Genomic DNA, 26,750 nt, shown 5'->3' with positions numbered 1-26,750 from the left:
AATCTACCTCACTATGATTTGCACTTTGTTTATATGCACTGCATTTTCTCAGTAGCTGTTACACTTTATTCTGCATTGTTATTGTTTTACCTTGTTCTACCTCAATGTGTAATGATTTGATCCATATTAACAGTGTGCAAGACAAGCTTTTCACTGCATCTTGGTACATGTGACAAATAAACCAATTCTAATTTTAGCATTATTGCTAATGTACATTTAGTCTTGATGTTTTCAGAGAGGTAATGAACCATTTCTATAAATGCTATAGTCCTTGGGATGAACTTGCTCTCAAATACGCTGATAAGGTGGGTGTTGTAGGATTTTGATAAAACATTAATGTAGAAACTAAGATGCAACCTGGAGGGCAACACAAGAAAATCCTGTAAAACCTGGAAACACAAAATAAAAATGTTAGATATGCTGATTATCTGAAGTTGTTAATTAAATATTGTCTCCAAAAAGTTGTAATTTGTCCAGTTAGTAGATGACATCTTTTCCTTAAGGGAAATTTCTAGATGGGGGCATTGATATGTGCCTCATGCCCTTGTAGAAGGCAGAGGAACTAATTTGGAAGGTGCTTTGAAGAAATCATGTGTTGTCGCTGAATGTTGTAGACAGCTGAGCTATTGCATTCAAAGTATGCCTGCACCTTAGGGAGTTATTGTTCAAAATGATGGATAGGCTGCCAATCAAATAGCTTCTTTGTCTTGATTAAAGTCAAAAAGAGAGTGTTTTTGAAGCAGACAATCCTGTATCTACCCACCATATTTCTGATGCGCCTCAAAAGCAGTTTAAATTATTTGGGCATTCAGAAGCCGATTCACCTGCCACTTTACTGAGCATCAGACCAGGGGCCAATTAATTTTCCTGTCACATTGCTCTCATTGCCGGAATTATACATGACTGAAACTTGCTCCATTTTGGTACTTATGGTACCTGGGTATGGACTGCCTCCTTGTCTGCAGAGCTCCTAGTAAAACTCAATTTTGCACTCATAAGGGATCTCTTTTACTTTCTCAGAAGCTAAAGAAATTTGGGATGCACCTTTTGACCTTCATCAATTTTTATCACTGCGTTATATAGAAAGCTTCCTATCTGGATGCAGCACGGCTTGGTATGACAACTGTGACCAGAAGAAACTGCAGAGAACTGTGGATGTAGCTCAGTACATCAAAGCCAGTCTCTTCCACCCCGTTCCCCTCCCCCTACTGTATAATGTCTAGACTTCCCATTGTCCTTTCTCTGTAACTGTCACACTTTATTCTGCACTCTTATTGATTTATTTTTAACCTTGTACTACCTAAATGCACTATTGTAACAAATTGATCTGTTTGAACAGAATGCAAGTTTTTCCATTGTACCTCAGTACATGTGACAATAAGAAACCAATTTTCAGTACTCAAAGTAGCCAGGCCTTGAATACTTCCCCAAGGAGGCCTTGCAGTGTGCCTTGGGCTGAGGTCTTGGCTCAAAATGTTGACTGCTTATTCATTTCCACAGATGCTGCCTGACCTGCTGAGTTACTTTTGTGGTTTAGCTTGTGGAGAGCTTTCATCATAATTTATATTGACTTCAAGTTTATTTGCACTCTTTAACAATAGATTTAGGAAAACCAAGACTTGAAGAAAAAGACTGCCACTCTCACCCCAGTTATGTAATTCAGCTCAATTATCCTCCGTTGGACCAGAGCCATGATGACATGGTTTGCTCTGCAGTCAAATAGTCCTACCAAAACCCTAAATGAACAGTGCATCGGTTCGCAAGTTCACTGTCAATTTCTTGGTCTTGGTTATTTGTGAATAAATTTTATTTGTTAGCACTGTTAACAACATCCACTGTTACCGTTTGGATGATTGACATTAAACTGATATATTAATAATTGACAGCATTAAATATACCCAGCTTTTTGAAAACAGGAGAGATGTAGGTGAGTTTCAGCTTTGTGGAGTTGGTGTCACTATTGGAGTTGGATAGTACAATTTGGGTGGTGGGAACAAAATTCTTTGCAAAACAGTCCAAATACTGCCAAGATTAAGATTATTGGATACCGATATTTAACTCCAGACATTACAGCACGAGTCTCTTGGGCCAGTGATCCAAATCAAATCACCTCCAGCTGCTTCATCACAACTAAAAGTAGGGATACTGCTGGCAGAACTCAGCCATTCCAACTGCATTGATAGAGATACCTAAACTGTTCCGTTTCAGGCTCAGAGTCTTCATCAACACTGGAAAGGAAATGGGGGAGAAGCCAGAATAAGAGGAAGGGGTAAGGGAAGGAATACAAGCTAGCAAGTGATAAGTGAAAACAGGTGGAGGGGAGGGAATGAAGTGAGGTTAGGAGGTGGTAGGTGGAACAGGTAAAGGGATCTGATAGATAGAAGAGTGGACCATGGGAAAAGAGAAGGAGGAGGGGCTCTAGGGAAAGATGGACTGGAGAGAAGGGCAAGAGGGGAGCCAGAATGGGGAATGGAAAAAGAGGTCGAGAGATGGAAGAGGAGAAGTTACTAGGTTAGGGAAATTGATGTTCATGCTACCAGCTTGGAGACTACTCAGACGAACGAGGTGTTGCTCCTCCAACATGGCCTCAAGAAGGCCATGTAGTGACATGTTGGAATAGGAAGCAGAATTAAAAATGGTAGCTACCAAAAAAGACCAGCTTTTGTGCAGACAGAGCAAAAGATATTACCTGATGATTGAAGGGTGTTAATTTGAGTTCCAATTCCTCAGGCAATAAATGTAGTCCTATTTTTAGGACAAGACCTAGAGACATTAAAGTTTGGGCAGCTAAAGACAAGTAAATTTTGCATCATGCAAATGTACCAGAAAACAGATTACAGCATTGAAGCAACTCTCCCAATTCAATGACATCGCTGTCACCAAAATCTCACCACAGATATCTTGGGGTCATTGCAGGTTTGAAACCTGATAGAACCTGCCAGAAGTTAAAAGCATGAAATGCTCCAAACACTCATTAGGTCTGGCAGTATCTGGAAAGAAAAACAGTTAACATTTCAGGTCAATAACCTTCCATCAAAATATCATGGTGATAGGAATAGTTCAAAAGCATTGCATTTTGCAGGAAATGACTTGTGTCCAGACTTCCACAAAACCTTTCTGCTATCGAGGGACTTCATGGGTGTCAAAGATTAGTTTCCAGTTGCCTGAGTGCATCCAAACCACTCAAGCAGCTGAACACCATTTATGACAAAGCAGCCAATTTAATTGGCACCTGACTTCAAACATTCACACCATTAACCCTTGGTACACCATATTATGCAAGATACTTACTAAAGTTGTGCAGCAGCAGTTTGCCAGGCCCACTTCAATAGTATGGCAGTTCAAGCTCTTGCAATTATAAAGCAAAACAGATGGAAATCCAACAGTTTTCAAAACACATTCGCCCTTAAGATACAAGAGTAGGACATTTTGCCCTTCAAGCCTGCTCCACTATCAGTTCTTTATCTCAATACCTTATTTCTGCTCTCTCCCCACTTAGAAATTTATTGCTGTTGCTGGATTCAAATATGAGAATATCTTCCAGCAGCAGTGACACTAATGGAAAAATACTATTGAAATGGGAGGTCTGAGGTACAGAGTCAATGTAAAACAAAAGATCCAAAGAAAATTAATAAATCATAAGTGTCATACCCATTAGAAAGTTGTGGGAGAAAAAAAATCTGACCATTTCTTGGATACTGTGATGAAGTGACCCTATAAGGACCACAGAGATAACTTTAACAAAAAAATGTATCAGATATTAGAGAAAGTACACCTGCTATTGAGTTAGTCTGCTTCTAATTTATATGATGGATACTTTTAAAAAATGTTTTAAAATGGTTGTTTTAAAATTAACATTCAGGATTTTCTTCCCTGAAATGTATCCAGAGCAACACTTTCACAAAGACTGGAATTGTTAATTTAAGTAATTGCACTAGTGCTATACTAGGTCATTAAAACATTCTGAAGCATTCTTGCAGAATTTCCTCTCAAGATTCATGAACAATCATGCTATTACAATGCATTTCCTCTAATCTTAGAAGCAAAAGCTAATGCATCATTGTTTCTGTTGGTCATCATGATTAATCAAAATGAGAGCACAAAAAGCTCTTAACAGAAGTGCACATAAACAGTTTGTGACACGGGTCAATTTACCCAATATCTCAGTTCTCTGCTGGATGGGTTATTTTGTCCTGTACTTAGCACCTTGCTGAATAAACGCCTCCTTTAATATTTCACTTGCTTTCAGACCAAGACCAGCTTTAGTGACAGGTGATAAGGAAGAATTAAATTATCACAAAGGTATATTTAAAAATGAAAACTGCTATTTCCAATACTGCATAGAAACTACAAAAGCTCAATTTTGCACAACTGCACACAAAAAACTAATTAAGTCAAATTTAAAGAATTGTGCACAAACCATATGAAAGCAACACATTGTAAATAAATCAGCAGTATGAATAATCAGTAACTACTTTTAAGTCAACATTAAAATTCTTCCCATCAAGCGCAGGGCAAGTAACCAGTGCTTCGCCCACAACCGACTACATAGAACACTGTGTGCATACCTTAATCCAACAGCAATTACCCAGTTAACTTTTCCACAGAATATTCTATTCCAGTGCTAACAGAGCTGCTCAGTGCCCACTGGGAAGGAAACAAAGCTCTATATTGTTACAAAGACAGACGGCAGTGTATTACAAACCTTGAGTAGCATTATTTGTTATTCGTAACCGTTTATGATTCTCACCCCTGCCTAGGCACAATGAGAAATATTCACATTCAGAGCCTTGTTCGTGCCGGCTACAGCCTTCACTTCATTTCCTATCAGCTGACTAAACAAGCTCATTCCGTCAGCTCTGGCTTTTCAGCACAGCGCACTGCTGATTGGAAGATTCCAGCCTGCCACGATTGGCAATTAACTTAGAAAAACTCCTCCTTGTTGCTTAGCATGATGATGGGCAAGACATTCTGACTAAACAGAAAGATTAAAACCATTCAAAAGCGAAGATAATTCATGCAAATGTAATCTTAAGCATGCCATTTTAAACATTTAAATAGGTGGATCCTTAACTGACTACAGGAAACTAAAAAGGAACTGCATCATGCTCGAAAGGGAGACCATTTAAATCAATTTTTTTTTAAATTTGCCGTTTCACTGTTCCCACAAACACGATTGTGGAAATATGAAAATATTTAGAATTCTCAAATACATATTTCCATTTTAAATAACGAACAAATTTGCATTACAATACAGTCAAGTATGATGCTATTTAAACAAAGTTTTTGAACTTTTGCATCCTTTTATAGATTTAAGTCATCCACATACTTGTACCTTATTTAAAAAAATATATTTTCACCTCTCAAATCCAATGTTCTAAGACTATTCTAGTTCTTACTTAATTCCAACTAAGAAAATAGTGCTGTTGACATGTCATCACCATTTGGAAGCTTGGCTGAACTAGTTTAAAAGAAGCACTGATAAATCTAATTCATGACACATATCCTGTGCACTGCCATTCTCCAGTTTATAATCCAACAATAAGACTGGCAACCTCACGGTCGATTTCATTGTTTAATCGCAACTCCATTGTCCTATTCAATCCCACAACAATAGCTCCCTGTAATGAAAAATTCAATTAACCAACCAAGGGTCCAGGGACCCCTCAATTAATGGTAAGGGTCTATGGCATAAAAAGATTGGGAATCCCTAACTTATCCTTGATGATTTGCTGCCTCCCAGGTGCCAGGGTATGGGATGTCTCCGATCGGGTGCAGAGTATTCTGAAGGGAGAAGGTGAACAGCCAGAAGTCTTGGTACACGTTGGTATCAATGACATAGGTAGAAAAAGGGAGGAGGTTCTGAAGAGAGAATTCAGGGAGTTGGGTAAGACCTCCAAGGCAGTAATCTCAGGATTGCTGCCTGTGCCACGTGCCAGCCAGCGCAAGAATAGCATGATCAGGCATATTAATGTGTGGCTGAGAGACTGGTGTAGGGGGCAGGGCTTCAGGTTCCTGGATCTTGGGGCCAACTTCTGGGGGAGGTACGACCTGTACAAAAGGGACGGGTTACACCTGAACCCAAAGGGGTCCAATATCCGAGCAGGCAGGTTTACTAGAGCTGTTAGGGAGGGTTTAAACTAATTTGGCAGGGGTTGGGAACTGGATTGATAGGGTTGAGGAAGGGGAAAATAGAAATAAATCAAAGATAGCATGCAACAGAGATGATAGAAAGGACAGGCAGGAAATGAGGCATGATCACAGCCAATAGGATGGGTTACAGGGCAATAAAGGCATGGTGCAGTTAAAACAGAAAGCAATAAATACTGGACTGAAAGTGTTATATTTGAATGCACGCAGCATAAGAAATAAACTGGACGATCTTGAAATTCAGCTACAGATTGGCAAGTATGACATTGTGACCATCTCTGAAACTTGGCTAAAGGATGGCTGCCATTGGGTGTTGCATGTCCAAGGATATACGATTTATCAGGAAGTATAGTTAGTAGGCAGAGAGGGTGGTGTGGCCCAGTGTATAAGAAATAATATTAAATCATTAGAAAGGGATGACACAGAATCAGAAGATGCAGAGTCTCTATGGATTGAGTTAAGAAATGGCAAGGGTAAAAGGACCCTAATGGCAGCTGTATACAGGCCTCCAAACAGCAGCTGGGTTGTAGATTACAAATTACAACAGGAGATAGAAAAGGTGTGTCAGAAGGGCAATGTTTTGATAATCATTGGGGATTTTAACATGAAAGTGGATTGGGAAAACCAGGCCAGTACTGGACCTCAAGAGAGAGAATTTGTAGAATGTCTAAGGGATGGCTTTTTAGAACAGCTTGTTGTTGAGTCCACTAGGGGATCGGCTGTGCTGGATCGGGTGTTGTGCAATGATCTAGAGGTGATAAGAAAGCTTAAGGTTCAGGAACCCTTAGGGACCAGTGATCACAATATGATCAAGTTCACTTTGGAATATGAGGAGGAGAAACTATATTCCAATGTGTTGGAATTTCAGATGCATAAAGGAAAATACAATGGCATGAGAGGGGAACTGGTCATGGTTGACTGGAAAGGGACACTAGCAGGAAGGACGGAAGAGCAGAAATGGCTGGTGTTTCTGTGAAAAAAAAGAGGGAAGTGCAAGACAGATATATTCCAATTGAGGAAATTTTTGAAGGGAAAAAGGACACTACCATGGCTGACAAGTGAAGCAAAGAAAAGCAAAAGAGAGGGCATACAATGAAGCCAAAGCTAGTGGCAAGATAGAGGATTGGGAAGCTTTTAAAAATTTGCAGAAGGGAACTAAGAAGGTCACTAGGAAGGAAAAGATAGATTATGAAAGGAAGCTGGTAACTAATAACAAAGAAGATACTAAAAGCTTTTTTAAGTATATAAAGAGTAAAAGAGAGCCAAGGGTAAATATAGGACCAATACAAAATGACGCTGAGATATTGTAATGAGAGACACAGAGATGGCCGAGGAACTGAATGTGTATTTTGCATCAGTCTTGACAGTAGAAGACATCTGCTGTATACCGGACATTTAAGAGTGTCACGGAAGTGAAGTATGTGCAGTGAAAATTATGACTGAGAAGGTGCTCAGGAAGCTTAATGGTCTGAGAGTGGATAAATCTCCTGGACCTAATGGAATGTACCCTCTGGTTCTGAAGGAAGTATCTGGAGAGATTGGGGAGGCATTAACGATGATCTTTCAAGAATCGATAGATTCTGGCATTGTACCGGATGACTGGAAAATTGCAAATGTTACTCCGCTATTTAAGAAGGGTGGGAAGCAGCAGAAAGGAAACTATAGACCTGTTAGCCCGCCATCTGTGGTTGGAACATGTTGGAATCAATTGTTAGGGATGAAATTACGGAATACCTGGAGGCACATGACAAGGTAGGCATAGGGATAGTTTTCTGAAAGGAAAATCCTGCCTGACAAACCTGCTGCAATTTTTTGAGGAAATTACAAGCAGGGTAGACAAAGAAGATGCAGTGGATGTGTTGTATTTGGATTTTCTGAAGGTCTTTGACAAGGTGACACACGTGACACTGCTTAGCAAGATAAGAGCCCATGGAATTACAGGGAAGTTACTACCATGGGTGGAGCTTTGGCTGAATGGCAGAAAGCAGAGAGTGGGAATAAAGGGGTCCTATTCTGGCTGGCTGCCGGTTACCAGTGGAGTTCCAAAGGGGTTGGTGTTGGGACCACTTATTTTTATGAGGCATGTCAATGATTTGGACTATGGGATTAATGGATTTGTGGCTAAATTTGCCAATGATACAAAGATAGGTGGAGGAGCGGGTAGTGTTGAGGAAACAGAGAGCCTGCAGAGAGACTTAGGTAGTTTAGGGGAATGGGCAAAGAAGTGGGAAATGAAATACAATCTTGGAAAGTGTATGGTCATGCACTTTGGTGGAAGAAATAAATGGGCAGATTATTATTCAAACAACACACACAAAATGCTGGTGGAACACAGCAGGCCAGGCAGCATCTATAAGGAGAAGCAGTGTCGACGTTTCGGGCTGAAACGTCGACACTGCTTCTCCTTATAGATGCTGCCTGGCCTGCTGTGTTCCACCAGCATTTTGTGTGTTGTATGAATTTCCAGCATCTGCAGATTTCCTTGTGTTTGCAGATTATTATTCAGATGGGGACAGAGTTCAAAATGCAGAGATGCAAAGGGACTTGGGAGTCCTTGTGCAGAATACCCTAAAGATTAACGTCCAGGTTGAGTTGGTTGTGAAGAAGGCAAATGCAATGTTGGCATTCATTTCTAAAGGTACAGAATATAAGAGCAGGGATGTGATGTTGAGGCTCTATAAGCCACTCGTGAGACCACACCTGCAGTATCGTGTGCAGTTTTTGGGCTCCTTATTTTCGAAAGGATACACTGACATTGGAGATGGTTCAGAGAAGATTCATGAGAGTGATTCCAGGAATGAAAGGGTTATCGTATGAGGAATGTCTAGCAGCTCTTGGGCTGTATTCCCTGGAGTTCAGGAGAATGAAGGGGGATTTCATAGAAACATTCCAAATGTTAAAAGTCCTGAACAGATTGGATATGGCAAAGTTATTTCCCATGATGTGGGAGTCTAGGACAACAGGGGATGACTTCAGGATTGAAGGCTGTCCATTTAGGACAGAGATGCAGCAAAATTATTTTAGTCAAAGGGTGGTAAATCTATGGAATTTGTTACCACAATCGGTTGTGGAGGCCAAGTCATTGGATGTATTTAAGGCAGAGATAGATAGGTTCTTGATTAGTTAGGACATCAAAGTGTATGGGGAGAAGGCAGGGGAGTTGCGATGACAGAAAGAATTGGATCAGCCATGATTGAAAGGCAGAGCAGACTCGATAGGCCAATTAGCTCCTATATCTTTCGGTCTTATGATTCCGCATCCACGAATCTCAGTCCAGAATTACTGATTTACAATCCACAGGAAAAATTCCTCATCTCTATCTCAGAGCAAGGGATCATGTCCCCCAAATAGGGGAATTCTCACAGCATCTACCTCCTTTAAAATAACATTGGAGAGAGATAGGAACAGACAAGTTAATAAAGCGTTTAATTGGAGTAAGGGGAATTATGAGGCTATCAAGCAGGAAATTGGAAGCTTAAATTGGAAACAGATGTTCTCATGGAAAAGTACAGAAGAAATATGGCAAATGTTCAGGGGATATTTGTGTTGAGTTCTGCATAGGTACAATCCAATAAAACAGGGAAGTTATAGTAGGGCACAGGAAACGTGGTGTACAAAGGCTGTAATAAATCTAGTCAAGAAGAAAGGAAAAGCTTACAAAAGGTTCAGAGAGCTAGGTAATGTTAGAGATCTAGAAGATTATAAGGCAACTAGGAAGGAGCTTAAGAAGGAAATTAGGAGAGCTGGAAGGGGCCATAAGAAGGCCTTGGCAGGCAGAGTTAAGGAAATCCCCAAAGCATTCTACTCGTCGTGATTTTTATAAATGACCTAGATGAGGAAGTGTAGGGATGGATTAGTAGTTTGCTGATGACACAAAGGTTGGAGGTGTTGTGGATAGTATGGAGGTCTGTCAGAGGTTACAGCGGGACATTGATAGGATGCAAAACTGGGCTGAGAAGTGGCAGATGTTCAACCCAGATAAGTGTGAAGTGGTTCATTTTGGTAGGTCAAATATGATGGCAGAATATAGTGTTAATGGTAAGACACTTGGCAGTGTGGAGGATCAGAAGTATCTTGGGGTCCGAGTCCACAGGACGCTCAAAGCAGCTGCACAAGTTGACTCTGTGGTTAAGAAGGCGTATGGTGTATTGGCCTTCATTAATCATGGAATTTAATTTAGGAGCCAAAAGATAATGTTGCAGCTATATAGGACTCTGGTCAGACCCCACTTGGAGTACCGTACTGTGCTCAGTTCTGGTCACCTCACTACAGGAAGGAGGTGGAAGCCATAGAAAGGGTGCAGAGGAGATTTACAAGGATGATGGCCTGGATTGGGGAGCATGCCTTATGAGAATAGGTTGAGTGAACTCAGCCTTTTCTTCTTGGAGTGATGCAGGATGAGAGGTGACCTGAGAGAAGTGTACAAGATGATGAGAGGCATTGATCATGTGGATAGTCAGAGGCTTTTTCCCAGGGCTGAAATGGTTGCCACAAGAGGACACAGGTTTAAGGTGCTGGGGAGTAGGTACAGAGGAGATGTTAGGGGTAAGATTTTTATTCAGAGAGTGGTGAGTGCGTGTAATGGGCTGCCGGCAACGGTGGTGGAGGCGGATATGATAGGGTTTTTTAAGAGACTTTTGGACAGGTACCCGGAGCTAAGAAAAATAGAGGGCTATGGGTAAGCCTAGTAACTTCTAAGGTAGGGACATGTTCGGCACAATTTTGTGGGCCGAAGGGCCTGTATTGTGCTGTAGGTTTTCTATGTTTCTATGTTATATATTTTTCAGTAATCACCCTCATTCTACTAAAATCCAGAAAACATAGGCCTAATTCAGTCAGCTATTTTTCCTCATAAAACAAGGAGTCTCCTCTGAACTTCCTTCAAACCAAATATGTCCCAAGTAAGGAAAGTAGAATTAGACACTACTCTGCGAGAAAGGTTGTTAAGCACTGTCAATTGTAGCATAATTTCACTGTGTCCTACTTCTCCTGCAATAAAGCCAAAAAAATGTTTTTAAATAATTTCTAGCTTTATCTGCAATCTAACATTGTTTTGTGGAATTAAGCTGCATGAAAATACTTAAATCTATGGATGCAAGTGTTTGTTAATCTCACATCATTTAAGTAGTACTCTGCTTGCAGTTCTTGGTACTAAAGTGGATAATCTCATATTGTCACCCATTTGCCATCTCCTTATTCACCCAGTTACCTCAGCCACATTTGTTGGTAATCTTTTTCAGAGGTTACTCACAAGTTATCTTCTAAACTGTTTTCAATACACTTGGTACACTTGCTGAGCCTTTATAAAACACTGTCAACAGTTTTGGGCCCCATATCTCAGAAAGGATGAGGTGTTGTTGGAGAGAGTCCAGAGGAGGTTCACGAGGATGAATCTAGGAATGAAGGGGCTAACATACGAGGAGCATTTGGCAGCTTTGAGCCTGTACTCACTGGAATTTAGAAGAATGCAGGGTGATCTTATTGAAACCTATTGAATGTTGAAAGAACTAGATAGGGCGGATCTGGAGAGGATGTTTCCTATGGCGGGGGTATCCAGAACTGGAGGGCACAGCCTCAAAATTGAAGGGTAACCCTTTCGAACAGAGGTAAGGAGGAATTTTTCTTAGCCCGAGGATAGTAAATCTGTGGAATGCTCTGCCACAGGCTGTGGTAGAGGCAAAGCCCGTGGGTATATTTAAGGCGAATGTTGATCATTTCCTGATCAGTCACGGTATCCAAGGATATGGTGAGAAGACAGTTGAATGGGGTTGAGTGGGATCTGTGATCAGCCACAATGGAATGGTGGAAAAGATTTGATGGGCCAAATGGCCTGTCTGCTCCTGTGACTTCTGGTCCCTGCATACAAGTAGTTAACAAACTGCAAGTCGCAAGGTCTCAACACTGATCCTTGTTGCACCCTAATAATTACAGCCAGACAATCCTGAAAATGTTAAACTCACAGATGCAGCAACTCACACAAAATGATGGAGGAAGTCAGAAAGTGCCCCATTTATCCTATTATAATTCTCCATCTGTGTGAATAATATTACCCAGAATACCGTGACCTGTTACCCGGTGCAGTCACTTTTCATGGGACTTTGTTGAATGCCTTTACAAAATCCCCCAAGTACACTACTTTCACCAGACAGTGGTGGATTGAGCCTGGGCCACTGACACTGTCATAGCGTTATGCTAATAGTTATGCAACTGTGGTGCCTCTTCACAATTTTATTGCCCCTCCTTCCTTTCCTTATTTTCAGTGGAAATTAATAAATATTTATTTAAATATTTCCATTGCTTAGTCACAGGCATAGCTTTTAATATAATTTCTTAATTGACTTAATCAATTTCTCCCCTCATGCCCACCCTTCCAGCTAACCAGGCAGCTCAGTTACTTCCAGGGTCTGATAAAGTCCAGTATTGCAGCAATTGATTCTGCAGCTGAAGTAGTGTCACAACCAGCAATAGTTTGGAGAACAGGGCAGTCATCTGATCTCCTTTTCCAAAGGCCCAATCACAACTGCAGGAGTTCCTTCGGACAGTATCCTCGGCCCAATGATTTCCAGCTGCTTCACCAGTGATCTTTTTTGCATCATAAGGTTGGGATATTTGCTGATGATTGTACAATTTCATTCCCAACCCTCAGTAATGAAGCCATCTGTGTCTACACTCAGCAAGGCCTGAGAACCATTTAAATGCATTTATTTATCACACGCACATCAGAAATGCCTCACTTGCATTAACAACAAACACGCCTGAGGGCATGAGGCAGCCTGCAAGAGTCACCACGCGTCCCACAGCCAACACAGAATGGCCGCAATGCTTGGCAGAACAGCACAGAACACAACGTGCAACAGGCAGATCTGTTGGTCAGACCTCAGATAAAGTCAGGAATCAAAAGGTGAATAAAGGACAGAAGATGTCATATCTGAATGCGTGCAGTATAAGGAACAAGCCGGTGAACTTGCAGCACAGCTGCAGATTGACAGGTATGATGTTGTAGGCATCTCACTGAATCATGGCTGAAAGATTAAAAAGGACAGGTAGAAAGGCAAAGGGGGCGACCCTGTTGGTAAAAAAATGTAATCAAATTATTAGAAAGAGGTGACATAGGGTTGGAAGCTGTTGAATCATGGATAGAACTAAGGAATTGCAAGGGTAAAAGTCCCTGATGGAAGTTGTATACAGACCCTCAAACAGTAGTAAGGATGTTGGTTACAAATTACAATGGGAAATAGAAAACTTATGCCAAAAGGGCAATGTTACAATAGTCATGGGGGACTTCAATACGTAGGTAGATTGGGAAAAATCAGGTTGGTGCTGGATTACAGGAGGGGGATTTCAAGGATCACTAGATACTGGAATGTTTCCAGAAGACTGGAAAATTACAAATGTCACTCCACTCTTCAAGAAGAGAAGAGGCAGAAGAATATAAATTATAAGCAAGTTAGTCTGACAGTGGATGGGAAGATGTTGGAGTCGATTATTCAGGATGAGGTCTCAGGGTACTTGGAGGCACATGATAAAACAGACTGTAGTCAGCATGGCTTCCTCAGAAGGACTTAGACAGATTAGGAGAATGGGCAAAAAATGGCAGATGGAATACAGTGCTGAGAAGTGTATGGTCATGCACTTTGGTAGAAGGAAGGCTCGACTATTTTCTAAATGTAGAGAACACACCAAACACTGAGCCAGAAAGGGACTTGGGAGTTCTTGTGCAAGGTTCCCTAAATGAATCCTAAGGGAGTTTCAGGTTGAGTCTGTGGTGAAGAAGGCAAATGCAATGTTAGCATTCATTATAAAAGCAAGGATGAAGCACTGGTGAGGCCTCATTTGAAGTACTGTGAGCAGTTTAGGCACTTTATCTTGGAAAGGGTGTAATGAAACTGGAGAGGGTTCAAAGGAAGTTCATAAAAATGATTCCAGGATTGAATGCCTTGTCATATGAAGAGCGTCTGATGGCTCTAGGCCTGTATTAACTAGAATTGGCACTTGGCATAATTTACTTATTATTATTTAATTATTTATGGTTTTATATTGCTATATTTCTGCACTATTCTTGGTTGGTGCCACTGTAACGAAACCCAATTTCCCTCGGGATCAATAAAGTATGTCTGTCTGTCAATTCAGAAGAATGAGGGGTGACCTCATTGAAATCTATCAAATGGTGAAAAGCCTCGCTAGAGTGGATGTGGGGAGGATATCCCTATGATGGGAGAGTCTAAGACCAGAGGACACAGCCTCAGAATAGAGGGGGCTCCTTTTAGAATGGAAATGAGGAGGAATTTCTTTAGCCAGAGAGTAGTGAATCTGTGGAATTCTTTGCCACAGGCAGCTGTGGAGGTCAGGTCTTTATGTATATTTAAGACAGAGGTTGATAAATTCTTGATTGGTCAGAGCATGAAGGGACACGGGGAGAAGGCAAACAACACACACAAAATGGCGGTGGAACACGTCTCGTCTTTGTCTTGGCCCGAAACGTCGACAGTGCTTCTCCTTATAGATGCTGCCTGGCCTGCTGTGTTCCACCAGCATTTTGTGTGTATTGTTTGAATTTCCAGCATCTGCAGATTTCCTCGGGGAGAAGGCAGGAGATTGGGGCTGTGAGATAAAATAGAGTACCATGATGAAATAGCAGAGTAGACTTGATGGGCCAAATGGCCTAATTTTGCTCCTATATCTTATGGGTCTATAACAACAACAGCAAAACAAGCCCCTTCCCTCCCTCCCACCTACTCACCGACATATTCAGACATAAACTGATATGTCCAAACAAGTCATTTCAATAAGAGGGAAGTTCACTACTTAACATCAGCACTATTTTTTCAACAGATTATTAATTTCAAATGACAATTTTGATTCTGTGTCAGTTACCACTTAGTTTTCTGAGCATTTGCTGTATTTTTCAATTTTAATTTTGGATCTCTTTCATTTTATAAACCAATTAACTCACTTTATTTTAATATTCTATGCATAAATGTACAAAGTGTGCATATGCGTACAGAACAGCACTGTCCTAAAACTATTGAGTTATATGTTGGTGGTATTGAAACAGAAATAGAGAATGACAGAAGTATTTAAAAGATCAGACAGCCATCATGGAGCGAAAAAACAAACAGAAAGTAGAAAAAAGTAGAAGTTACATTTTTTTTTAAAACATGCATTGTAATACAGCAGAGGCATTCAAGTCTGGTGTCCAAGAAAGTTTGGAGGTCCGAGTATGGTCTCCAGCAAGCCATCTCACAGGGAAAGTGACAAATCTGGGCTAAACTTGAATCAACAGAGGATGCTCGACAGTTGTGGCAGGGCTTGAATAACAAAGCAACATGGGTAAGAGCAAGGCTTCGCTTCCAGATGAGCTTACTGCCTTCTATGCTCTACTCACTCTGCACTTATGACCGTGTGGCTTAGCACAGCTCCAATGCCATATTCAAGGTTGTTGATGACACCACTGTCTTAGGCCAAATCAAAGGTGGAGATGAATCAGCATATAGGAGAGAGACTCGGCTGAGTGGTACCATAACAACAATCTTCTACTCAGTGTCATCAAGACCAAGAAACTGATTATTGACTTTGAGGAGGAAAGCAGAAGCCCACGAGCAAGTCCTTATCAGAGGATCAGAGGTGGTTAGCAACTTTAAGTTCATTAGTATTATTATTTTAGAGAACCTGTCCTGGGCCAGGCACATAAGTGCAATTACAAAGAAAGCATGGTTGTGCCTCTACATCCTTAGGAGTTTGGAAAGATTCAGCACAAATAAGCTTTGAAAAAATTCTATAGATGTGTGGTGGGAGTATATTGACTGGTTGCATCACAGCCCTTGAATGGAAAATCCTACAAAAGCAGTGGATATGGCCCAGTCCATCATGGGTAAAGCCCTCCCAACCATTGGGCACATCTACATGAAAAACTGTCATAGAAAAGTAATATCCATGATCAGGGACCTCCACCACTCAAGTCATGCTCTCTTCTCATTACATCCATTCCGAAGAACGTATAGCAGCCTTGGGACTCACACTACCACGTTCAGGAAACATTATTTACCCTTTAACAATCAGGCTCTTAAACCAAAGGGGATAACTTCACTTGCCCCGTCATTGAAATGTTCCCACAACCTATGGACTCATTTTCAAGGACTCTTCCTACGTTCTCAATATTTATTGCATACATAATTTGTTGTTTTCTGCACCCTGGTTGAATACCCAGGATGGGAGGTCTTTTATTGATTCAGTTATGATTATTATTCTATAGATGTATTGAATATGCCCACAAGGAAATGAATTTCAAGGCTGTATATGTACTTCGAAAATACATTTACTTTGAACTTTTAACAAAGGGGTGGAAAGGAAATCAGGGTCAAGGAAGGTTTGTGATGGTGAGGATGGAAGGCAGGAGAGATTCAATGAGAAAATCTTTTATGATAGCTCATGTCTTTAACATTCCCTCTATTGAACCATCACCCACAAGTCACTTAACCTCTCTCATCTTTCAGCACATCAAAGATGTTCAATATTTCATTCTGATCTTCTCAACTTCTCCTGCAATTAAAAACTTATTTTCTCACTAATTTTCCCAATTGTGATGAATGATCATTACCTCAAAACACGAACTCTGCTTGTCCCCTGAGATGCTGCATGACCTGTTGATTATTTCTAGTTAATGTTTTTTTTCAAAGCTTCTGTTTTCCGGTTTCTGCAATATTTTGCTTATTTAATTCAACATGATGCATTCAATTTAATACCTAGTTTGTTGCTATTAAAGTTCTCTGTTCCTTAATTTATATTTTAGTATTAAATCTACATTTGAATGTAGTCAATCTTTCTAATACTTTCTGTTGACCTTGTTTTCTTTTGTGGTTTAACAGCTCATTTAGATAAAAAACAGGACTAACCATCTGTTTGTCACAAAATATATTTAACTGACTAGTTTTAAATCATGGGTGTATAGATTGAGCATTTAAATTTACTATTTTAAACAATTCACCCATTTAAACATCTAGCAATCTTAATTTTGTTCTAAGCTAAACCTTGATTGCTAACCCTTAGACATGCATATAACCATATAACAATTACAGCATGGAAACAGGCCATCTCGGCCCTTCTAGTCTGTTCCGAACGCTTACTCTCACCTAGTCCTACTGACCTGCACTCAGCCCATAACCCTCCATTCCTTTCCTGTCCATATACCTATCCAATTTTACTTTAAATGACAATACCGAACCTGCCTCTACCACTTCTACTGGAAACTCATTCCACACAGATACCACTCTCTGAGTAAAGAAATTCCCCCTTGTGTTACCCCTGAACTTTTGCCCCCTAACTCTCAACTCATGTCCTCTTGTTTGAATCTCCTCTACTCTCAATGGAAAAACCTATTCACGTCAACTCTATCTATCGCCCTCCATCATTAAATACCTCCATCAAGTCCTCCCTCAACCTTTTATGCTCCAAAGAATAAAGGCCTAACTTGTCCAACCTTTCCCTGTAACTTAGGTGCTGAAACCCAGGTAACATTCTAGTAAATCTCTGTACTCTCTCTATTTTGTTGACATCTTAAATTTGGTGATCAGAACTGTACACAATCCTCCAAATTCAACCTAACCAATGCCTTGTACAATTTTAACATTACATCCCAATTCCTATACTTAATGCTCTTATTTATAAAGGCCAGCATACCAAAAGCTTTCTTCACCACTCTATCCTATGTACAAGACCAATTAACACAAAGGATAGCAGACTTGGGTAATAGAAATAGAATTATATGCTCCCTCCCACTCAAAGATGACAATTTAATAAAGCATTATTATCTGAAACCGCACACTTCAAAGTGAAACTAATTCCTCAGATTGTTTTGTTTATAAGACATGCATGCCTCAGAAATTATATCAAGACAATTTTGATTTTTTTCACGAATCTCAAAATTACTTCACTCAAGTCCTCTTTCAATGAATACCTCTACAATTAAATTTGGTTTTGCAAGACAATTTTATATAGTTTTAAGTTCTATTGGTCAATCTGTACAACTCATCCTACTTAATTTTCTGCTAAAGATCTGGCTAAACATTTTCAATGTATTACACTGAATTTAAAGCACTGCTGGAGCTGCTAAATGTCAGTAAAGGATGCTCCGTGAACCCGTTGCAATAGAAACTGCCAAAGATTTAATATGCAGCCATTAAAAAGTCATTCTGGAATGAGATAGCAGACAGACTGGATTGTAAATGACTTGCAGTGAAATGGGTCTTGAAAAAGCAGCGCAAACCAATGAATAAGTTTGAGGCCGAAAGGGAAATTTTATCACGAGTTCAATTAAATTCATACCAAATGGGTGGTATTGTACTTGTTAAATGAATCCATAATCAGATCATGGAGCTCTGAATGGGGCCTGGAAGACCATAATCTGAGTTGTTAAATGTACATTCAAGCACATCTAGACAGACAATGGAAGTGGAAAAACAATCGTGATTAAAGATAGGAATCCAAGGATGACAGTCATAAAGCCAGCAAATACCGTATGCAAAAAATCTTTGCACCAGACAGAAAATTCACTGATACTGTGTTTCTCAAAACTTGTTGGTTAATATAACATTTTCCCTTTTTAAAAAAAAAAATCAGAGATCAATTTCCTCACTATTTTTTCATTAGTATTCAGGTGGTGTGCAACAGGAATCTAAACCTAGATTATTAAAATGTCAATTCATGCACTGCAAATGTAATTAAATTGGGTTCAAGAGTAGAATAATTTCCACTAAACATATCATCTCAAAGGTAGTAATGTACTAGGGGAAATAATCGTACATACAACATACATTTTTAAACATTAACCCATGAAAGAAGTTGAAATGCCCACAGCAACAAAGATCATACATTGAGACCTAATATTCCAAAGAATGAAGAAATTCAAGTCACCTCGCAAGTTAATATTTTTTCCAAAACTAGTGATACTGGTTCTCCATTTTTAAACCTAGAAAAATTACTTCTATCATTGCAATTAATTCTGGAACTTAACCAATTATTTCCTTCATTCTGTATAGACTCTCAGTTTTATTGTGATGACGGTATAGAACATTTTGTTCAATTAGTACATGATATTCAAGAAATACGAAGTTGTGGAAAAATTACCTTAAACATGATTTTCTAAACACAAAATACCTTAAAACCTTTTTCAAGTATACTTTAGTAGAGGTATACTTTGGATAAAAACAGAATATGCTGTAAATACCTAGCAGGTGAGGTAGTTTATATTGAGAGATAACAAAGTCAATGTTTTAGATTAATAATACACATTTTTTGCTCTCTCCATGGATGATACCTGATCTTTTGAGTGTTACCCACATTTTACTTCAGGTTTAGAACCATAGAACATTACAGCACAGAAACAGGCCTTTTGGCCCTCCTTGGCTGTGCCGAACCATTTTTTTGCCTGTTCCCACTAACCTGAACCTGGGCCATATCCCTCCAATCCCCTCTCATTCATATATCTATCCAAGATTTTCTTAAATGTCAAAAGTGAGCCCACATTCACCTCTTCATCTGGCAGCTCATTCCACACTCCCACCACTCTCTGCGCGAAGAAGCCCCCCAATGTTCCCTTTAAACTTTTCCCCCTTCACCCTTAACCCATGACCTCTGTTTTTTTTCTCCCCTAGCCTCAGTGGAAAAAGCCTGCTTACATTCACTCTATCTATACCCATTATAATTCTATACACCTCTATCAAATCACCCCTCATTCTCCTATGCTCCAGGGAATAAAGTCCTAACCTATTCAACCTTTCTCTGTAACTCAGTTTCTCAAGTCCCAGCAACATCCTTCTAAACCTTCTCTGCACTCTTTCAACCTTATTAATATTCTTCCTGTAATTAGGTGACCAAACAAATTCGGTCTCACCAATGTCTTATCCAACCATTACATTACAACTCTTATGCTCAATACTTTGATTTATAAAGGCCAATGTACCAAAAGCTTTCTTTACGACCCTATCTACTTGTGACGCCACTTTTAGGGAATTATGTATCTGTACTCCCAGATCCCTTTGTTCTACTGCACTCCTCAGTGTCCTACCATTTACCTTGTATGCTCTACCTTGGTTTGACCTTCCGAAGTGCAATACCTCACACTCGTCCGCATTAAACTCCATCTGCCATTTGCCAGCCCATTCCTCCAACTGGTCCAAATCCCTCTGCAAGCTTTGTAAATCTTCCTCACTGTCCACTACACCTCCAATCTTTGTATCATCAGCAAATTTGCTGATCCAATTTGCCACATTATCATCCAGATCATTGATATAGATGACAAATAACAATGGACCCAGCACTGATCCCTGTGGCACACCACTAGTCAGAGGCCTCCACTCAGAGTAGCAATCCTCCACTACCACTCTCTGGCTTCTTCCATTGAGCCAATGTCTAATCCAATTTACTACCTCTCCATGTAGACCTAGCGAATGAATCTTCCTAACTAACCTCCCATGTGGGACCTTGTCAAAGGTCTTACTGAAGTCCATGTATACAACATCCACTGCCTTCCCTTCATCCACTTTCCTGGTAACTTCTTCAAAAAACTCTAATAGATTGGTTAAACATGATCTACCACGCACAAAGTCATGCTGACTTTTTCTAATAAGTCCCTGTCTATCCAAATATTTGTAGATTCTATCTCTTAGTATTCCTTCCAATGATTTACCTACCACTGATGTCAAACTTACCAGCCTATAATTTCCCAGCTTACTTTTTGAGCCTTTTTTAAACAACGGAACTACATGAGCTATCCCCCAATCCTCTGGCACCTGACCCGTGGATATCGACATTTTAAGCATTTCTGCCAGGGCCCCTGCAATTTCAACACTAGTCTCCTTCAAGGTCCCAGGGAATACCCTGTCAGGTCCTGGGGATTTATCTACTCTGATTTGCCTCAAGACAGCAAGCACCTCCTCCTCTTTAATCTGTATAAGTTCCATGACCTCCTACTTGTTTGCCTTGTTTATAGACTCCATTCCAGTTTCCTTAGTAAATACAGATGCAAAAAACCCATTTAATATCTCTCCCATTTCTTTTGGCTCCATACATAGCTGACCACTCTGATCTTCAAGAGGACCAATTTTACCCCTTACTATCTTTTTGCTCTTAACATACCTGTAGAAGCTCTTAGGATTATCCTTCACCTTGACTGCCAAAGCAACCTCATGTCTTCTTTTAGCCCTCCTGATTTCTTTCTTAAGTATTTCCTTACTCTTTTTATACTCCTCAAGCATCCTACTTCCTCCATTGCCTATACATGTTATACATCTCTCTCTTCTTCTTTATCAGAGTTCCAATATCACTCGAGAACCAAGGTTCCTTATTCTTATTCATTTTGCCTTTAACCCTGACAGGAACAGACAAACGCTGCACTCTCAAAATCTCTCCTTTGAAGGCCTCCCACTTACCAATCACATCCTTGCCAAAGAACAACCTGTCCTAATCTACGCTTTTTAAGTCTTTTCTCATTTCTTCAAATTTGGCCGTTTTCCAGTTTAGAACTTATCCATGATCAAGTTGAAACTAATGGCGTTATGGTCACTGGAACCAAAGTGTTCCCCTATACACACTTCCGTCACCTGCCCTAACTCATTTCCTAATAGGAAATCTAATAATGCATCCTCCCTAGTTGGTACATCTATATATTGATTTAGAAAACTTTCCTAAACACATTTTACAAACTCTAACCCATCTAGACCTTTAACAGTATGGGAGTCCCAATCAATATGTGGAAAATTAAAATCCCCTACAATCACAACTTTCTGTCTCCTGCAGTTGTCTGTTATCCCTCTGCAGATGTGGTCATACCTTTCCTGTTTCTCAGCTCCACCCATATGGCCTCAGTAGACAAGCCCTCTAATCTGTCCTGCTGAAGCACTGCTGTAATATTTTCCATGACTAGCAAAGCCACCCCCACCACCCTTCATCCCTCTGCCTCTATCACGTCTGAAACATCGGAACCCTGGAACATTGAGCTGCCAGCCCTGCCCCTCTTGTAGCCAAGTTTCAGTAATGGCTATGATGTCATAATTCTATGTGTCAATCCAGGCCCTCAGCTCGTCTGCCTTTCCCACAATACTCCCCGCATTGAAATATACACACCTCAGAAGATTATTACCACCACACACAACCTTACTATTTGTGACTTTGCATGAACTACTAACATCATTTATTTTCACCCTCATTCCATTATCTACTCTGGCACTCTGGTTCCCATCCCCCTGCAAATTTAGTTTAAACCCTCCCCAATAACACTAGCAAACCTCCCTGCAAGTATATTGGTCCCCTTGTAGTTCAGGTGTAACCCATCTCTCTTCCACTAGCAGTGTTTTACTTAACTGGCTGGGCTGTGCAACTTCCTTTTTGCCAATTTGCTTGCAAAAGGGGATTAGAAATTGATGAATGAAAGGACTTGGAGCAATTTCAAATTTGCCTCTGGATATGAAGTTGCTCTTGAAAAACAAAACAGTTAAGTAATTTTAACCACTTAAATGCTTCCACTAACCAGAAACAAATACTTGAGATATGAAGGAACACCTTCTTACCTCTGCATCGGATTTTAAGTTCACCAAGTTCGTCGAAATATACCTCATTCAAGACCACTAGAGAGGAACAGCAAGTCCAGGGGACTGGTAGGCAAGAGGACAGATAAACCAAAAATGTGTTTCGCGGTACAAGAAGCAGACCAAGATCTTGGGGTGATGGGCAACAAGGAGAATAAAAGAATTCCAAGATGTATATTAATTTCACACTAAAGATCATAATCATTGCCTGACTAATATTGTAGCTATGGCATCAATATTAAATGGAAAAATATTACTCTCTGTCCACGATCAAAGTTTTCCTCAAGAACACTGACATGAAAAGTTGGTTGCTCTGCGTTGGGCTGTTAATGCAGCAAACCTTGGAGCTGCTGTACCAATGTTATCTATGGATGCCTACTGAAGGATGTATGTGCCACACTGAGAATACAATTTAACATTGATGAGATCTTGCAAATCATGTATAAGAACAGGATACGTGATTGTACACAAATACCAAAACAGAGCACGACAGCACATGGGCCTTTTGACCCATTGAGACCTTGTCAAACTGTTATTCTGCCTACTCCCACCACCCTGCACTTGGACCAGAGCCCTCCATACCTCTCTCACCCATGTACTTCTCCAAACTTAAGTGCTGCAATAAAACTTGCATCCACCACTTGTGCTGGAAGCTCAGACTACACCCTCACCACCAAAACACCAAAAGCTGCCTGTGTCCATTCTGCAGATAATACATAATACAGACAGGTGGGGTGAATTTACATGGGGATAAAGAGGCCAATTAAGTTTTGACCTGATTAATGCTAGATTTTAGTGCTACTTTGTGCTGGCTTAGTACCCCATTGAATTACTGGTGGTGCAGAGATATTAGGTGAGAACTCATGATATAATACAGCAAGGACTTGAGGACAAGATTGCTGTATCAAAGGGAAATGAGGGATTGTTGTGTTCTATGCCTGAGCAAGACATGGCTTTCCCCCACCACACCAAATATAGCGATCAGGCCTGAAGGCTCTCAAATTACCGAATGGATCGAACTGCTGATACTGAAAAGGCAAAAGGGGGAGATAGCTGTTTCATGATAAACTCATGGTGGTACTCCAATGTGGAGGTTTTGTTTAACTAATTTTTCCCTGGCCTTGAACATCTCATGGTCAAAGGAAGAGTTCTCCTCCATAATCTTGACCACAGTTTATATACCAGCAGTGGCTGACTATAATCAAGTGCTTGAGATGCTGCATGATGCCGTCTCTAAACAAGAAACAGTTCATCCCGACACATTTCAAATCATAGTTGGGAATTTCAACTGGACCTGTTTGAAGAAAACCCTGCTTAATTATCATCAGCATATAACCTGAGGCACCAGAGGTCACAACAAGCTAGACCACTGTTAGACCAAGATGAGGAATGCCTGCCTTGGAAAATTGGATCACTTAGCTGTCCTCCTGTTACTTGCATATAGGCAGAGGCTGAAGAGCAAAGCTCCAGTGATTAGGACAACAAAGGTAGCTGTGGGAGCCAGAAGAGTGCTTTGAGTCTGTGGACTGACGCGTGTTCAAGGATTCATCTGTGGATCTGAATGAATACACCATGGCTGTCACAGACTTTATTAGAATAGTTGTAGACAAGTGTGTCCCCACAATAGCAATCAAATTCTTCCCCAATCAGAAGCCCTGGATGAATCACGAAATCTTTAATCTGCTGACGGTCTGATCAGAGGCATTCAAGTCTAGTGACCAAGAAAGTTACAAGAGGTCCAGGTATGATCTTCAGAAAGCCATCTCATGGACCAAGTAGCAATTCCGGACTAAAGCTGAATCAGCAAAGGTTGCTCGACAGTTGTGGCAGGGCTTGAATACTATCATCCCTTATAAAGTTAAATCAAGTGACAGAGGTAACAACAGGGCCTCGCTTCCAGATGGGCTCAATGCCTCCTGTGCTTGCTTTGATCGTCAAAACACGGAGGAACCATCACAAGCACCCACAGCTCCCGATAATACTGTGACTTCAGTCTCTGAAGCCGATGTACAAGTAGCCTTCAGCGGGATGAATCAACAAAAACATCCGGCACAGACGGGGAGCCTGGTCGTACTAAAGGCCTGTGATGATCAAGTGGCTGAAATGTTCACTGAGATCTTTAACCTCACGTTTCAGCCTCAATGACTATCGTCCAGTAGCATTGACATCCACTGTGATAGAGTGTTTTGAGAGGTTGGTGATGAAACACATCAATTCTTGTCTGAGAAGCAACTGAGATGCACTCTAATTAGCATATAGGAGCAACAAGTCCACAGGAGATGCCATCGCACTGGTTCTTCAAACAACCCCGGAACATCTAAACAGCAAAGATGCATATATCAGGATGCTCTATATTGACAATAGTCAGCATTTAATGCCACTGTCCCCTCAAAACTAATCAATAAGCTTCAAGACCCTGGCTTCAATACCTCCTTGTGCAACTGGATCCTCAAATTCCTCTCTCACAGAACCCAGTTAGTTTGGATTGGCAACAATATCTCCTCCACAATCTTTATCAGGAAAGTTGCATGCTTAGACTTTTGCTCTGCTCACTTTACATGTATGACTGTGTGGCTAAGCACAGCTCCAATGCCATATTCAAGTTTGCTGACAGCACCAATGTTGTGGGCCGAATCAAAGGTGGTGATGAGTCAGCATATAGGAGGAAGACTGAAACTCTGACAAGGGGTGCCCCACCAACAACTTCTTACTCAATGTCAACAAGACCACGGAGCTGATTATTTACTTCAGGAGGATGAAAACAGAGGTCCATAAACCAGTCCTCATCAGGGGATCAGAGGTGGAAAGGGTTAGCTACTTTAAACGCTTTGGTGTTATTACCTGTCCTTGGCCTAGCAAGAAAACACAATTACAAAGAAAGCACAGCAGCACATCTACTTCCTTAGGAGTTTACAAAGATTCGGCATGACATCCAAAACTTTGACAAACTTCTATGGATATGTAATGGAGAGTATATTGACTGGCTGCATCATAGACTGGTATTGAAACACCAATGCCCTTGCAAAAGTAGTGGATACGGCCCAGACAATCACAGGAAAAGCTCTCGCCACCCTTGAGCACATCTACATGTCACATGAAAACAGCATTCATTATCCTACCACCTACAACATGCTTTCTTCTCGCTGCTCCTATCAGGAAGAAAGTACAGAAGCCTCAGGACTCACACCACCAGGTTCCGGGACAGTTATTATCCCTCAACCATCAGGCTCTTGAACCAAAGGGAAGAATTTCACTCAATTTCACTTCATCATTGAAATGTCCCTAAAACCTATGGACTCACTTTCAAGGACTCAGCGTCTCATGTCCTCAATATTAATTCCTTATTTATTTATTTATTTGTCTGTTTATCTATCTATCTGTCTATCTATCTATTTATTTATTTATGTGTTTGCACATTTTGTAACTTTTGCACACTGATTGAATGCCTAAATTGGCGTGGTCTTTCAATGGATCCTATTATGGACCTGTAGAGTATGCCCACAAGAAAATGAATCTCTTGGTTGAATACAGTGACATATATATACTTTGATAATACACTTACTTTGAACTTTGAGCAGGTACATTAGTGTTCATACAGTAAGTTCAATTAACTTTGAGTTAAATGTTGACTTTCTCTATTTATGGTTAAATATTCCTCTTCTCTAAGAAACTCAATATCAGACAGGACATAGAAGTTCATTTGTTAGGGATCCGATCCACAGTCACCCTACAATCAATACACAGTAGCTGCAATTTCTTCTGAAACAACTCTTCAAGACTCCTTTTGCAGCACCTTTTAAACCCTTGACCGCTAACAAGGCATTGGACAAAAGCACCTAGATGGTGCCCTCCAGCCAAACACCATTCTGACTTGGAAAGAAAACATTGCAGGCACACCCAAATGTCAAGTGCTGCAATGGTTCAAGAAGGTACCTCACTATCACCTGCTGGGGCAATTAGAAATGGGCAATTAATGCTGGTTCAGTCTGTAAACCCCACACCCCTTTAAAAAAAAATATT

At 40.5% G+C, this 26,750-nt stretch overlaps 1 protein-coding gene across 10 annotated transcripts in view; it reads right to left on the bottom strand.

Moving 5' to 3' along the window:
* The window catches only part of LOC132404888 (atos homolog protein B), a 119,964-nt gene that overhangs the window by 62,704 nt on the left and 30,510 nt on the right, over positions 1 to 26,750 (bottom strand). The window contains exon 1 of one of the 10 annotated variants that reach the window (XM_059989464.1): positions 4,751 to 4,857. The exons of 8 other annotated variants lie outside the window; for them this stretch is intronic. The gene's annotated coding sequence lies outside the window, so the exon portion shown is untranslated. Of the gene's footprint in view, positions 1 to 4,705; positions 4,858 to 26,750 lie in introns of those variants that run through there. One more of the 10 variants, XM_059989456.1, reaches the window with a different exon arrangement.

This window comes from Hypanus sabinus, chromosome 14 (genome assembly GCF_030144855.1).
Source record: "Hypanus sabinus isolate sHypSab1 chromosome 14, sHypSab1.hap1, whole genome shotgun sequence".
Lineage (NCBI taxonomy): Eukaryota > Metazoa > Chordata > Chondrichthyes > Myliobatiformes > Dasyatidae > Hypanus > Hypanus sabinus.
This window is presented reverse-complemented; position numbering and strand designations above follow the sequence as displayed.